Consider the following 16,427-nt stretch of genomic DNA (forward strand, 5'->3'; position numbering starts at 1 on the left):
CAGCCTCATTAACATTTTCTTTTATTATTCGTTCATGGGATGTGGGCGTCACTGGCAAGGCCGGCATTTATTGCCCATCCTTAATTGCCCTTGAGAAGGTGGTGATGAGCCGCCTTCTTGGCAATTGAGCGCCTTGCTAGGCCATTTCAGAGGGGGATGAAGAATCAACCACATTTGGGTCTGGAGTCACATATAGGCCAGACCAGGTAAGGATGGCAGGTTTCCTTCCCTAAAGGACATTAATGAACCAGATGGGTTTTTATGACAATCCGGTAGTTCCATGGCCACTATTACTGATACTAGTTTTTTTAAAATTCCAGATTTTTTTTGATTAATTGAATTTAAATTCCCCAGCTACTGTGGTGGGATTTGAACTCATGACTCTGGATTACTAGGTCCAGTAACATAACCACTATGCTACCATACCCCTGGTATTTAAATTACTGACCTATCTCTTGAGAGCAGGTTAATCACCCGCCCCACCCTCCCAACCTGCCCTGGTTAAACTGAAAGTGGGCACACTCATGGCAGGCTGGGGTCGGGTTTAACATTTTAACAATTTAACCTCCTCCCCCTGCCTCTCTCCCGCCCGCTATGGGGGGTTAAAATTCACCCCACAGTCTATATTCAGTGTATCACTGGTAGGCCCGATGTTAGTGCTGTCATTTAGAGATGTGACATAAATTCATAGAACCTCTCCTTGAGTAGTGGCTGGCTGATGTTCTGGCGTTTGCTCTGGATTATGTCTGTGGTGAGCTGTTCTATTCTTTCTTCCTAATTTAGCTTGCTGTGCACATACTGTAACTTTTCTTTGTTTCTCTACTACATTGTATTTTAACTCACTTGGCTGCAGAGTCACATCGTGGAAATGTAGGCTAATGAATGAACTTTTGGAAAACACTTTATATTTTCTACTTTAACTTAGACAAAAAACAACATCCAGGGGGCAATTTTAACCTAATCCGTCCGCCGGGAAACTGACTGGATCGGATCGGCCGCCCGTTTTACACCCCCGCAGGGATCGACATTCACTGCCTTCGCCTGGCGCTAAAGGGATGGTAACAGCCTCAAATTGGGGTCGGTAACCTTACTGCCGCATTAACACTGGCGATGCGGTCGGCTCCATTTCCAAAGGGCTTACTGCTTGGTGTACAAAGTGCCTGCCTATTTCAGGCGCTAAGCCTCTTTTAATATGGAAATCAGAGTCCCATGACGTAAATAGGACCTTAATTGCCATTTTAGGTCAGAACTGGTTGGACCCTGCACCATGCACACTCCGACCAGTTCCACAGGCTATAGAACTGTCGAGGCCTGGCCAAAGGTAAGTGTTGAATTACTTTTGTGGGCTTCGGAAAACTGGTGAGCTGCATCGGGATGCCTGTTTGATGCCCTGCAGCTCACCTGCCAAATTTACATGAGGCTGGGGCCTCAAAATCACAGGCTCTTTTTGTCGCCAGAACTGGGTGGGCGGGCGCAGACCAGTATGTTCCGTCGGTCGGTTGCCCATAAGTCAATATCAACTCCCCCGGATAGGTAAAATGAGCGGCGGATCTGATCCTGACAGTTTCCTGTCAGCAGGGTTAGGTTAAAATTACCCCGTTTTTGTTCGAACTTTTAAATTCCTTTGAAAGCTTCTAAAGCAAATGAAACCTGTGGACACTTCCAGAAAAGCTTCATAAAAGCTTCAACTATCAACACCTTCTACACCATTCTGAAAAGCTCCATCGGATGAAGCCTGACTTTAAATATCTTAAACCACTGTAAAGAGAGTCCCACTTGGGATGACCCAACTAATCAATGGGCAGTTTGGTTGCATAAATCCCTTTCTAAGGTGTAACTCAAAAGTAAGCAGACGTCGATGAAAGTCGTAAGCAGCAGAACTTCAACAAGATAACATGCAGCATTGAAAACAGAGTTCAGAAGAATCAGTGTGGAATGCCTTCAGACATAAGACTGTCTTATCCAAGGCCCCAGGCCATTTGACCCAAAGAGATGTCCTTCTTTGGTTGATACCATCTGCTTCTTTTTGAAGTGAACTATTATTTTTTCTGAACACTGAAGTCATGTAAAGGTTGAATGTGAGCAGGAGAGATGAGGCTGAATGAAATGAGGCAGCTACAGAGTAAGTAAGTGGAATTTGATGCTTGCAGGAACTTAATGGTATGTAGTGGCTATGTTTTAGACAAATCTTAACTTTTTTGGTCAAGTTTAAAATTCTGCACCTTTCGAAAAGTAGTTATTGGGTTAGTGGGCTAGAACAAAGAAGGCTAAGAGGAGGTTTAATGGAGGTTTTTAAAACAATGTAGGACTTTGGCAGGGTGAATAAGGGAAGACTATTTCCTCTGGTTGGAGAGTCAGTGATGTGAAGTTATCAATTTGAATTTGGAACCAAGAGAGTGAGGAGAAAGGTTAGGAGAATTATAGAGCATGGAATGAATTGCCACAAGTTAAGGCCGAGACCATTGTATCTTTTAAGGAAAAGATGGATAAACATTTGAAGCAGAGTAAGATACAGGGCCACGTGGAGAGAACAGGGCAAAGGGATTACATGGCAAAGAGCCAGCATAGACATGGTGGGTCGAATAGTCTCCTTCTGTATGTAAATTTCTTTGGTTCTATGGACTATAGCTCAACTGCATTATTCTTCTGGAACAGTGACAGCACTAAATCGAAGCCACAGAGGTTTCAGATCTCCTCCCCACCAGTCTCTTGAAATTGCTACCGAACATCTTTCAGTTCCAGCAGCTCTGTTTTTAGACCCAGAATTATGCTTTTTTAACATTGGACCTTTCCCTCTCATTTCTAATTAGCTTCCCCTTTTGATTCACACTGGAATTAGGAAGTAGCTCTCACTTTACCCATTCAGTTTGAAGCAAATTATCTTATGAGACCATTGGTTCATTCGGTGGAAGTGTTCTGTGCCCAATAGTTTTAAATTGTAAACAATTTTACAACACCAAGTTATAGTCCAGCAATTTTATTTTAAATTCACAAGCTTTCGGAGACTTCCTCCTTCCTCAATAGTTTTAACAAAGTAATGGGAGTGGTGTGAAACTCCCAGAAGAGGCCATCTCCCACCGCTTAGAATGGACATTGCATGGAGTGCGACTTCAGTGTGGTGTGAAATCTGGTTTAATAGCTCCTCAACCTACACAGAGTTGTTCAAAATATTTCAAATTTAATGGCCATCAGCAGATGCCCATTTGTATAAGTACACATACAAAGAGCTCTCCCTTAGTCAAGATAATTTAACTGAGAGCCAAGCAGGGGAAACAAGGCCCTGTTGGCTCAAATAGATTCTATTGCTACCAGTCAATATACAGAAGTTTTCTGCCCTATTCATTTCTCTGGCCAAATTCTGTTTATTTATTCCCCCCCTCAACCTCCTTTAATTCCCTCCTCTTTTTTCCTAAGGGTGATGATATACGTGCTGGCAGCCCTCCAGTAACTCACCCGAGCAACGTTTCCTTATACTGAGCCTAGACATTGTGTATGACCAGAGGAAGGAGGAGACTCAGCATGAATCTTTCCTCCCTACCTACTGGCCTTCATGCAGCAAATCCAAAACCAACAAGCTCTGGCTAAATAAACGTGACCCTAAATGGATTAACAAACAAATTAGAAGTGAGATAAAGAAAAAACGGCCTGTACAAATCCTGCAGGGAGAACGGGGAAGAGGTTCTTTGGGAGGAAAATGAGAAAATCCACAAACATGTTAAAACAGTGGTCAGAGGAGCAAAGAGACACCTGGAAAAAGACACTGTCGCTGAGGCTAAGTATAAGAATAAGTATAAGAACCACAACAGTAAGAGGGCAATCAAAGAAGAGGTGCAAAACCATAAAAGATGCAAATGGACATGAAACTGAAGATAAGCACAAAACAACAAATATTCCAAAATGATTACTTCTTCCAAGTAGTCACAAGGGAAGACATGAGCAACATGCCCTCTCCAAACAAAGATATCCTAAGTATAACCAGTTACTATATCATATGTAAGATAGATACTCTAGACAGGCTAAATGAACTCACAACAAATTAATCTCCAGAAGTAGGTGATACTTATCCCCGAGTGTTGAGAGCTCAGCGAGGTTCAAATGGAGAATGCAGCATCTCACAGAGGGTCTAATGAATGGGTAAAAACAATGAAAGTGGGGAAAATATGGATAAAGCAACTAACTAGAAAGGTTGATTGCTCGTACGGCACATCATTTCTGATACATCTGATCCTAAACTTCAGCACATTTGTGGGGGTTCACAAGCCACAAAGTTGGTAGCGACAAGGTCACCTAAGGTCACATCACAGGAGCTTCCATCTGTTCATGACTCACCCAAATCTCCTGGATGTTTTTTGGAAGGAGATAGATACCCTTTATTGAAAACACGGTTACATTTTTCCTCTGTATATTCAAAGAAGGGAACTGAAACTGCTTTCAGAATCTGAACTCTCTCACACCACCTCATGGAGAAAGAAGTGAACACAATCAATGGACAAATTGGTGAAAGTTTCACTTTACAATTTAACCTCCTGCAGACAATGAGGCAAACGTTCATTTTCAGGGTATTTTTACAAAGATGTGTCAGTTTTAGAACTGGGAGCTATGTTCATTGGCCTAAGTTATCTGATTTTTAAGAGGCTATTTTATTTTTTAAAAATCAGCCAAGGCCCAGGTCGGACAGGTGCACTGAAGGGCTTGTATTTGACGATTTGTACAAAGCAACTCCAATTGCTTTAATTTCTGTTTTTGAGTCCTCTTGTGCTACACATCACTCACATTCACTGAAGGAACGACTGGATAAGTGACTGCATTTTTATTTTTTCTTCCCTCTCTGTGGGGGAAGCGTTAATTCTTCTCAGCACCAGGATGCAGGAAGGTGTGTACGTATTGCATGCCAATGTGTACACTTTTTAACCATTAGCGCTGCGAATGAGCTGACACCAAGGGACCAGGCTGGGAGGTCACTGCCGGTGTCTGTTAGTCCAGACCAGTAGCCACTCCACAAAGGGGACGAGTCAAAGGGGAAGATGGGAGGTCTCCACTGTGCTGCCTCTTGTGTGCCTCCTGGTGGATAGTGGCAGGATAAGGATTTTAAGGGAATATGATGCTTCATGCTCTCCTCATACATCCTGAAAAATAAGGAATGAGGCAAACTGTCTGCAAACCTATTATTGTTTTCATGTTGAAGCCACACGTAAACATAAAAATGAAGCTGAAATCCAATGTAAAATAATTTTTAAAATACTTACTGCAACTGTAAACTGCAGTATTTTCCATCACCTGGTATCAATGTGGAAAAGGAACATTTGCTTCTATTTTTATTATCCATCGAATTAAAGAAAACCGATATGTTTATGTACAGATGTACTGATGAAAAGTCTTCAACCTGAAATTTAAACTCTGTTTCTCTTTCCACAGATGTTGCCTGACCTGCTGAGTGTTTCCAGCATTTTCTGTTTTTAATTAAGTTTATGTACATGGAGTACAGACATATTATTCACATCTCTTAAAATTGTGAAATAGTTTTTTTTAAAGTTGTCTGTTCAATAACACTTGCCTACAAATTTAGATGGAGACAACTGTAATTTAGGAACTGTGTGTGTTGCAGCATTATACTGATAACAAAGAGAAAGTTCTGACCTTCATATGGTGCCTTTCCATGCCCTAAGGGCATTCCTAAGTGCTTCAGAACAAACATTACTTTTGCAGTGCAGCTACTGTTGCTATAAGGAGGCAAATACAACAGCCAATTTACGCACAATGAAGTTCCACAAACAGCAAAAGAAACACTGCAATTGGCAGCAGGCCTACAACGAGTGCGTTGGAAATTGCACTTCTGCTCCTGGGAAGCTCACTTTGGAATCGATTCGTTCTTTATCCATTGAAGAGTCACTCCGACTAGAAAGGGATGGGGTTGGTGAATGGAACTATTTATACAGTTATGACACAGTCGTCATTCTGTAAAAGTGGATTCAACCATTTGGTAGAAAAGGCTGACACATTTGTGGGTTGTGTTCTTTTACTGGCAGTATTTCTATAACAACATTGGCTGCTGTTTGTACTACATGTATTAGGATTCTGTGTATTCTAATAGGAAAGTTAATGCTGCAAAAAGCGAAGGTGTTGCCAAGAAAGATTGATGAAGTTATATGTTACATGTTACAAATTCTGTTGGCTGACAAATACCAGAAGGAAGCTGTATAGATGAAATTGGAATTTTATTGACAAGTTACATAGAGTTACACAGAGTCTACAGCACAGAACCAGGCCATTTGGCCCAACTTGTTATGCTGGCATTTATGCTGCACTCAAGCCTCCTCCCAACCTTCTTCATCTAACCCTATCAGCATATCCTTCTATTCCTTTCTCCCTCATGTGCTGATTTAGCTTCCCCTTAAATGCATCTGTGCTATTTGCCTCAAGTACTCCTTGTGGTAGCACGTTCCACATTCCTACCACTCTTTGGGTAATTCCCAATTGGATTTATTAGCAACTATCTTATAGTTATGACCTCGAGTTTTGGATACCAACACAAGTGGAAACATTTCCTCTACGTCTACCCTATTAAACCCTTTCATTATCTTAAAGACCTCTATCAGGTCACCCCTCAGCCTTCTCTTTTCTAGAGAAAAGAGCCCCAGCCTGTTCAGTCTTTCCTGATAAATATATCCTCTCAGTTCTGGTATCATCCTTGTGGATCTTTTTTGCACCTTCTCCAGTGCTTCGATATTCTTTTTATAATATGAAGACCAGAACTGTGCACAGTACTCCAAGTGTGGTCTAACCAAAGTTCCATACAAGTTTCAGATAACTTCTCTGCTTTTCAATTCTTTCCCTCTAGAAACGAACCCCAGTGCTTAGTTTGCTTTTTTATGGCTTTATTATCTGTGTCGCTACATTTAGTGACTTGTGTGTCTGTACCCCTAGATTCCTTTGCTCCTCTACCCCATTTAGACTCTTATTATCCAAGCAGTATGTGGCCTCCTTATTCTTCCTACCAAAATGCATCCCTCAAACATATCTATATTGAAATTCATTTGCCAATTACACACCCATTCTGCAAGTTTATTAATGTCTTTCTGTACTCAGTCTTTGGATTCTTTTTGAGATAATAACACCTGATTAAAAAAAACACCTAGAAGTCAAAAAATAGCCAGAAGTAGTGAACTGACAACTAACCTGTGAGTACTGCGTGATTCCTTTAAATAGCGAGGTGGCCTTCGTGCCGGAGAGCGTCCCATTGTATTGAGCAAGGTCAGCGCGTTGTGTCCAAATAGCAGTTCTGGTCCAATCTTAATGTAACATACATAAACATTTAAGAGAAGTACCTTGTGGCAGCAAAGAGCCTCAAAGGATTTGTCAAATCCAAACCATTTGCTCATCCTTCCTATACTTACATATTTGCTCCATTAATTATTGAAGTTGCAGTTGTAAGTAACTTGGATACTGCAGCATGCAACATTAACTCCTAGGCCACCAATTCATTGCAACATATAGGACACAATTGAATTTAAGTATCCTGAATAAATATAATGGAGAAATAATAATGAGAAATCAGATTTAAAGCCACATCTTCATTCTAAATTAAAATCTTTTTAAATCACCTCATAAAGTGAAAACTATTTCTCACACTTACAGTGGGAATATCACAGCAAATTAGTCAAAAGATATTTGGAATCTGTTGTTGTGTTTGAGGACATGCTGAAGTATTCTGCATTTTTTGACTAGTCAAATCAATGTACTATTTATCAACTGGAATGGGAGCTCAGCTTTTCAAACTGAGGAGAATGAGAAGCATGACATTAAAGACATCTAATTAATGCTGGTATACCCATGTCTGTGTATGTAGACGGCGGGTTGTGGGGGGGCGGGGAGGTGGTGATGGTGGTGGCATTGTGTAGAGAGCTGCCCATTCAAAAATGGTGATCAGGGGCCATTTTCTATAGGGGTTTAGTAGTCAGGGATAAGTCCTTTTACTAGAGTTCAGGGTTAGCTATGTTTTCAGGAATTCCTGAAGTAAGCATAAAAGAATACCCACGTAAATAGTACGTCAGCATGAAGAACACTTAGTCTGATTGCATTATATATTACTGATGTGTTACATAAATGTTGGTGCATTAATAAATATTGCAAAAAGTTTTTTAATGTGTCAATCGTAGACCACACTGTGGTGTTCCCGAAATAAAATCAGACTGCAGATCGTTTCTCCTCATTGCTTGGACACTAGGAGGAGCCAGATCCTTTTCTACACTCCCAGACAAGATGAAAACAAATTAAAGTTTGCCTGCCTTTTCTGCCACAAATATTCTGCATGGCTGACACATCCTCCGGGGAGAAAGAATCCTTCATAGTATTTTATCAGGGGCTGTTTTTAATTATCTATATTTACATATCTGTAATGGTGGAAGAGCAAATTGTTTTTGCAGTCTTTCAAAAGAGCTTAAAAATGCCTCATAAAACAAATCTTCCCAGGTTATGATGTTTGCCGGCTCCCACAGGAGAAATCTTATTACTTGCCCAGTAATTAAAAAGTTGCTGCAATGCTGCAACGCTGAGAACAAAAAAACAATTAGTTTCATTCCTTAATTTCATATTATACTTGTGAAATAACTTAGCTGTAAATCTCACTACTGATGTTGTACATCCAGGAAGAAAATCTATATAACCTGCGCCAATATTAGGGTCATAGGAATAATATGTCTCTCTAAAACAGCTCAAGCAGGCAGTTCCTCATTCAGATTTTACCACCACAGGGCAGCTCCAATTTGGAAAGATCCGTGATACCATTTCATTTGGGGTCATAATTTTAAGGAATATGGCCATTTGGTCCAACAAACTCTTCCATTCTTGATTGATCTCAAGCCCATCTACTCACCATTTCACTCAATCCCTTCTCTCTCCAGAAACATCTCCAGGGGTAGCTGTTGCTGTGTTTGCTAATTTTAGCAAAATTCTAGGCGGGTAAAAAGGGATAGAATGCCAGAAGTAGAAGCAGAAATTTCAGCTCCCCAGCTGTCTGTTTATATATTAACAATTTCAAAAAACTTCCCTCGTAACTTATTCCACTAGTTCTCTGTGTAAAATGTTACATCTGACTTTTATTCTCACGGGTTGTGGATTCAAGTCTCACTTGAAGACTTGAGCGTGTAATCCAGACTGACATTTCAGTGCAGCACTAAGGGGATACTGCATTGTCGGAGGTGAAATCTTTTGGATGAAATATTAAACCGAGATGCAGTCTGCATATTCAGGAAGCTGTAAAAGATCCCATGGCACGATTCGGAGAAGAGCAGTAGAGTTCTTCTGGTGTGCTGGCCAATATTCACCCCCCAACCATCATCAGCAAAACAGGCTGACTGGTTCTTTATCTTATTACTGTTTGTGAGACCTTGCTGTGTGCAAATTGGCTGCCACAGTTGCGTACAAAACAACAGGGACTACACTTTAAAAAGTTATTAATTGGATGTGAAGCGTGAAGACATGAAAAGCACAATATTAATGAAAGCTCTTTCCTTCTTTTAACTTACTCATGCTAATTTGCTGCCCTTGGTATTTGAATTGTTTGTCTAAGTGAATAATTTGCTTGGTTAAATCTAAACCATCTCCTCCCTTTCTCTTTCTGTTTTTAGCAGACCTGTTCTTGCCAAAGTAATTTTGCAAATAACGTCAAGATTTTCCTTGGAGTCAAGATGGGGGGCATTGATATTAAATAATTTATCATAACTGGCAGGGATGGTTGATTTGGGATCAAATAGCACTGTTTTTTTTTAAGAAACAGCCACATCAATATCTGTTGAGAAGTGTTACAGTGCTATGTTACAAAGTATTGGCTTGGCTCTATGATAGAAATTTTGGGCTGGATATTAACTCGGAGCCAGGGAGTGAGCTGGGGAGGGGGAGGATTTTCGGACGGGAATCCCGGATGTAAGGGTTTCCCGCACGTTGTGATGATTTTGACATTAGGATGTTAATTTTTGCCTGTCCGGCGGGAAAGCAGACGAGGAGAAATCGGGGTCTTCAGGGTTTGCATGGGGGTTAGAAGGTGCACTCCTGCTCCTCCTGGTGCACAAGCAGTGCAATAACGGCACTTACTTCATGGATCCGGCCCTTCTCGCCTCCATTTACCTGCCGGAATTCCCGCGGCCTGGGAAACCCGTGCTGGAGGCGTTAAATTCTAATGCCTGTTGAATTCAAAATAAAAGTGCCTCATTAACACCTGATAATCATCAAAATTGCTCCGATAATTACTGACCCGCCCATATTAATTATAGACCCGCCTCTTACTCGCACGCAGCCAAACGCGCCTCCGTTAAATCTGTAAGTGGGTACGTTGGAACCGGGTTGCGGTCGGGCTTCAAATTTCTATTATTTTAACTTCCACCACCCCCAACCCACCCGTTGTTAGGGGTTAAAATTCCCACCTTTGTCTCTGAGTCAGAAGATTGTGGGTTCAATTCCCAACCAAAGACTTGCGCACATAATATGGTCTGACACTTCATTGCAGTGCTAAGGGTGTGCTCCATTGTCAGAGGTGCTGTCTTCTGGGTGCGATGTTAAACTAAGCTATTCAGGTGCATGTAAAAGAAGCCTTTTTTTTGAAGAGGGGCAGGGAGTTTCTTCGTGTCCTGGCTAACATTCATCCCTTAACTAACACTACAAAAATCAGATTAACTGCTCATTCATTTCATTGCTGTTTGTAGGCAAATTGTCTGTTACATTTGCCTATAAATTGACAGGGACTACATTTCATTGGCTGTAAAGTGCTTTGGGATGTCCAGAGAATGTGAAATAAGCGATCATTACCATCGCCGAATCCCCCACCATCAACATCCTGGGGGTCACCATTGACCAGAAACTTAACTGGACCAGCCATATAAATACTGTGGCTACAAGAACAGGTCAGAGGCTGGGTATTCTGCGGCGAGTGACTCACCTCCTGACTCCCCAAAGCCTTTCCACCATCTACAAGGCACAAGTCAGGAGTGTGATGGAATACTCTCCACTTGCCTGGATGAGTGCAGCTCCAACAACACGCAAGAAGCTCGACACCATCCAGGACAAAGCAGCCCGCTTGATTGGCACCCCATCCACCACCCTAAACATTCACTCCCTTCACCACTGCACTGCAGCAACTCGCCAAGGCTTCTTCGACAGCACCTCCAAAATCCGCGACCTCTACCACCTGGAAGGACAAGAGCAGCAGGCACATGGGAACAACACCACCTGCACGTTCCCCTCCAAGTCACACACCATCCCGACTTGGAAATATATCGCTGTTCCTTCATCGTCGCTGGGTCAAAATCTTGGAACTCCCTTCCTAACAGCACTGTGGGAGAACCGTCACCACACGGACTGCAGCGGTTCAAGAAGACGGCTCACCATTACCTTCTCAAGGGCAATTAGGGATGGGCAATAAATGCTGGCCTTGCCAGCGACGCCCACATCCCATGCATGAATTAAAAAAAAATTCTTGATTTTTCAAAATTTTTCAAAAAGATTTGGGGAAGGAATTATTGCATAAGGTAGTGTGCCAACAAGAGATGTGGGAGGGAAGTCCCTGATAGAATAATCATACATGGACTCTGAGTGGAGTGGGCTTGACGAGATAAAAGAATTTTTTATGATTTAGATTTCCTTATACTTAGCTTGATTAGTTCAGCTCTTTGAAGAATATTCCAGGTTTCAATACCAGTGGAGTGTTTCTTTAATGAGAGATTAAAATACATGTTTCTCAGAAATTCCAGATTCGCTGTGCAGGAAAGCTGGCCATTGCAAACCATGGAACAGACATTCTATAAAACAAAAGGTTAATCCTTGAGTTCTGCAAAACTGAAACTCAAAGTACTTATACATCTTGGTATTATGAGAAGGTCAATGAAGATAGTGCCTGCTTGGCTGGGTCTGAACAAGATCGCTTAAAGCTCAGGAATAATGAGCTCAGTAATGTGCTGTGGGTTTTGCAACAAGAAAACTAATGAGTAGAAAGAGTCCTGAAGCAACTGGGATCAGAGCCTGATCGTCCTGATTTTGAACTAGCAAAGAGAAGTAGAACAATTGGCTTTCATCAAACTAATTAACATCCGGCAATCATAGTTTCTGACACGTGCCCATGACTTCTTGGAAAGGATCCATGTGTTTACAGGCATAGGCCATTCAGCCCCTCGAGCCTGCTCCGCCATTCAATTAAATCATGCGCCTCAACTCCATTTGACCGTCTTTGCTCCTTATCCCTTCATACCTAACAAAAATCTATCGCTCTCAACCTTGAAAGCTCCAATTGACCCAGCAAGAGAAGGAAGAGAGTTCCAGATTTCTATTAACCTTTGTGCGAAAAAATGCTTCCTGATTTCACTCCTGAATGACCTAGCTCTAATTATAAGATTATGTCCCCTCGTTGTTGATTCCCCCACCAGAGGAAATAGATTCTCCCTATCGACCCTACAAAATCCTATTAACATTTTAAAGACCTCAATCAGATTACCCCTCAATTTTCTTTATTTAAGGGAATAGAAGCCAAGTTTGTGCAGCCTGTCCTAAAAATTTAACCCTTTATTAATGTTCTAAATCAAGTCGTGTTAGTCAGTGCATCCATCTTCATCTGTGAATCCTGGCAAGTAGTGATTGGGTTGGTTTATGGAAATGTTAATATAATTTGGATTGGATTATGTACGATGAATCAAAGATGAGCTAAATCTGATATCTTATAAATTTTAGAAGTGAATAATAAACTCCAACCCAATTCTCCAAGGTGTTGAAAGGGGGACAAAGGTTTGCCTGATATCCTTTGATTAATATTGATGACATAGTTAACGGATTTACCAATGATTACAATCTTCCGGCTGAGGTCACATTTCCAACACCTCAGAAAACAGAAAGATGATAATGGCCAAGAAATTGTTTTGCGTGCTGGAATGGGTGGGCCCAAGGCACACCCAATATTGGGCCTCGGGCCTCATTTACATGAGATCAACAAGCTGCAGACACCTGGGTCTGGATTTTTACTCCGAGCCTTGGCGACATCAGCGGGTGGGGGAGGATTTCCAGATGGGGAACCCGGAAGAATGTGTTTCCCAGATGCCTTGCCAATTTTGACTTCAGGACATCTTTTAAATTTTTTCAGCAGGTTTCCCGCCTGACAGCTAGCCAGATTGACAGGTTAGATAGATCAGGGGGGTCGGACATCATGGCGGGTCGGGGGGTGGGGGGTGGTCAGAGACATTGGGGGGTCGGACATTGGGTGGGGGGGAATTGGCCGATCGCGGAAGTCCAATCACGGCAGGTAAGCTTGTTGGGCCTGGAGGAAACACTCCTGCAACTCCTCGCGCACAGGCAGTGCAATAAAGGCACTTAGCTGATGAACCGACCGTTCTCGCCTCCTCTTACCTGGCAAGAATCATGTGCCCTGGGAATCCTGGCTCCCAGGAGTTAAAAATAAAAAAGTTATTAAAATGGAGGCAAGCAGCCTCCTTAAAAGATTTTACTGATTGTCCCGCCTCCTGAAAGCAGATTGGTCGCCTGCCTCCTGACCCGCCTCCCTTAAAGCCAGAAGTGGGCGGGTTGGAGGCAAGTTGAGGTCGGGTTTTACATCTTTTACCTTCCCACCCGCCTCCTACCCACCCGTCCTAGGGTTAAAATTACCCCCCAGTTGTCAGAAACATCAGTTTCCAAGAATCTAGATACTGGGATATATTTTGATTACACCCCCCCCATCTCGATTTCCTCCCCAACCCCCCCCCCTGACTATCCCAGCCAGCCATACTCACTCCACCCGCGACTGGCAAGCTGCCTTTTAGGCCCCGACTAGTGCCTGCAGCTGGCTGGCACGAGACTAATGAGTCCGGTGGACCAATTTTCTGTGGTTCTACCGTAGGCCTGATTCGGCGCGTGCAGTGTACGATTTGGAGACAATCCAATCTCCAGGCTCATGCGTCCAGGAAAAGAAAATGTGAAGCATGTGTATGTCTGTTGGGGGAGGGGGGTGATTGGAGGATGAGAGAAACAGAAAAAGTAAATATAGGAATGTGGAGACTGAGTAAGACGGTTTCGAGAGAAAATAAGAAAAAGACTGGGAGTGATTAAGTGTATGGGAAAAGAGCGCGTGAAAGAGAGAGTGAGTGAGAGAGAATATGTAGCAAGCGTGTGAGTAATAACAAGAATCAAACTGTTCATAACCTTGCCATCTTACTCGACTCCGAGCTGAGCTTCTGACCCCATATCTTCTCAATTATAAAATCCACCTACATCCGCCTACACCTCCACTCCCACCTCAGCCCATCTGCTGCTGAAACCCTCATCTATGCCATTGTTACCTCCAAACTCGACTATTCCAATGTGCTTCGGGCCAGCCTTCCATCCTCCACCCTCTGTAAACTTTAGCTCATCCAAACCTCTGTTGCCCCTATTCTATCTCTTATCAAGTTCTGCTCGCCCATCATTTCTGTGCTCTTTGACCTACACTGGGTCATGGTCCCTCAACACCACATTCTTATGTTTAAATCTCTTCATGGCCTTGACCCTCCTATCTCCATAAGACCATAAGACCATAAGAGATAGGAGCAGGAGTAGGCCATTCGGCCCCTCGAGCCTGCTCCGCCATTCAATGAGATCATGGCTGATCTGATTTTTGCCTCAACTCCACTTTCCCGCCTTTTCCCCAAATCCTTTGACTCCCTTGCTGATCAAAAATTTGTCTAACTCAGCCTTGAATGTATTCAATGACTCAGCCTCCACAGCTTTTTGGGGTAAAGAATTCTAAAGATTCACGACCCTTTGGGAGAAGAAATTCCTCCTCATTTCCGTCTTAAATGGGCGACCCCTTATTCTGAGACTATGCCCAATAGTTTTAGATTCCCCCATGAGGGGTAACATCCTCTCAGCATCTACCCTATCCAGTCCCCTCAGAATCTTGTATGTTTCAATAAGATCTCCTCTCATTCTTCCAAACTCCAATGAGTATAGACCCAACCTGTTCAATCTTTCCTCATAAGACAACCCTTCCATACCCAGAACCAACCTAGGGAACCTTCTCTGAACTGCCTCCAATGCAAGTATGTCCTTCCTTAAATAAGGGCTTCAGAACTGTACGCAGTACTCCAGGTGTGGTCTCACCAGTACCCTGTACAGATGTAGCATGATTTCCCTGCTTTTATACCCCATACTCCATCTCTGTAACTCCTCCAACCCGACAGCTCCCCAGAACTCTCCTTTCCTCCTACTCTAGCCTTTTGTGCATCCCCCCTTTGCCCGTCATTGGCAGCCGTGCCTTCAGTCACCTAGATCGCATGATCTGGAATTTCCTCCCTAAACTCCTCCACTTGTTCACCTCCCTCTCCTTCTTTAAGTGCCTCCTTAAAATCCATCTCTTTGACAAAGCATTTGGCCAGCGCTCCGAATAGCTCCTTCTTTAGCTTGGCCTACAATTTTTCCTTGTATGCCTGTGAAACACCTTGTGACAACTTGTGGGGTCTCCCAGGAAATCTCTCAGCAACGTAAAGAGGGCAAAAATCCATCGATGTGGATTTCTGCCCCTTTTTCGTCTCCTTTGCACTCAGGAACTGATCATTTCATGGGAAATGTGGCCCACTTAGTCATCAAGGGAGATACATGCCTGCTCTGCCTGCGATACCCACATCCTGAGAATGAATTAAAAAATTTACCATCTCTATGTTACCAGTCTGTCTGTCTAACATGAAGTCATGGATCAGCCATAATTTTCTCCAACTGAATGTCGGGAAGACTAAAGCCATCATTTTTGATCTCTGCCAAAACCTCCACTCCGATGCCACTGGAACCAACCCCTTCCCTGGTTGTTTGCTCAGGTTGAACTAGACTATGTGCCACATCAGTGTCCTGTTTGACCCAGAGCTGAGCTTCATTCCCATATTCTATCCATCACCAAGGCTGCTTACTTCCATCTTTGCAACATTGCCTGCCTCTACTCTGACCAGTACCAATGCTGAAAGCTTTATCCGTGCTTTTGTTACCTCTAGAATCAATTTCTCCAATATCCTGAAATAAAAACAGAAAGTGCATGAAATATTCAGCAAGTCAGGCAATATCTGCAGAGAAAGAAACAGAGTTAACGTTTCAGGTCGAAGACCAGGGAAAGTGGGGAGGGACGGGAGGGGAGGGAAGAACAAAAGGGAAGTTCTGTGATAGAATGGTGGGCAAAAGTGATTAAATGACAAAAGGGATGACGGTGCAAGGCAAGGAGGGTGGTAATGGGACAAGTAAAGAAACAAAAGATGGGTCTAGAGGAGCTGTAAATGGCAACAGCAGAACCATTACCAGCATCTGCAGTTTCACAAAAAAAATGTAAAAATAAATAAATGGGATCAGTGGTTATGATCTGAAATTATTGAAATCAGTGTTGAGTCCGAAAGGTTGTAAAGTGCCTAATTGAAAATTGAGGTGATGTTCCTCGAGTTTCC

The sequence above is a fragment of the Heptranchias perlo genome, chromosome 12 (genome assembly GCF_035084215.1).
Source record: "Heptranchias perlo isolate sHepPer1 chromosome 12, sHepPer1.hap1, whole genome shotgun sequence".
In the NCBI taxonomy this organism is placed as follows: Eukaryota; Metazoa; Chordata; class Chondrichthyes; order Hexanchiformes; family Hexanchidae; genus Heptranchias; species Heptranchias perlo.